The sequence below is a fragment of the Seriola lalandi genome, unplaced genomic scaffold (genome assembly GCF_002814215.2).
Source record: "Seriola lalandi dorsalis isolate HSWRI2012SDOR001 ecotype SW California unplaced genomic scaffold, Sedor1 jcf7180002016875, whole genome shotgun sequence".
NCBI lineage: Eukaryota > Metazoa > Chordata > Actinopteri > Carangiformes > Carangidae > Seriola > Seriola lalandi.
In genome coordinates, this window is record NW_019487527.1 from 1 (window position 1) to 522 (window position 522).

General features: G+C 44.4%; 2 non-coding genes across 2 annotated transcripts; one reads left to right on the top strand and one right to left on the bottom strand.

Annotated features, from left to right (window-relative positions):
- On the bottom strand, nt 1–71 carry trnad-guc (transfer RNA aspartic acid (anticodon GUC)). Its single transcript has one exon. It is a non-coding gene; the product is annotated as a tRNA-Asp (tRNA).
- A 164-nt stretch (nt 72–235) lies between these two features.
- trnad-guc (transfer RNA aspartic acid (anticodon GUC)) lies at nt 236–307 on the top strand. The gene has a single exon. It is a non-coding gene; the product is annotated as a tRNA-Asp (tRNA).
- The last annotated feature ends 215 nt before the right edge of the window (nt 308–522 follow it).

A 522-nucleotide genomic window follows, 5' to 3' on the forward strand; every position in this document is an offset into this window, starting at 1 on the left:
TCCCCGTCGGGGAATCGAACCCCGGTCTTCCGCGTGACAGGCGGAGATACTGTCCACTATACTAACGAGGAGATGATCTAAATAGTCATGTGACAAAATCCGGCGAGTCAATGGACTGTTGATGGTTTTTTGTCAACATCTGTGTGTACATTATGTACAAAAACAGTGCAAAAATAAAAAGGGGCATGGCCGTTCTCGGTTTCAGTACATTTGTTCACGTCATACTCCCTGTCTCTCCTCGTTAGTATAGTGGACAGTATCTCCGCCTGTCACGCGGAAGACCGGGGTTCGATTCCCCGACGGGGAGTACACAAATCGTTTTACCTCTTGCTAGACTGTAAAGGTGGGGCCAGTCCTGTAAACATGAATGTTCGTGACTGCACGGGGTTGCCGTTTAACAACCGCCATAAAATAGAAAAAAGTATATGGTAGAAGAAAAAACGGTTAACGGGAAAAACGGGAAAGAAACCCTAACATTAACCTTACAAGAAAAAAGAAAGTTCATATGTCAGTATAAAAACA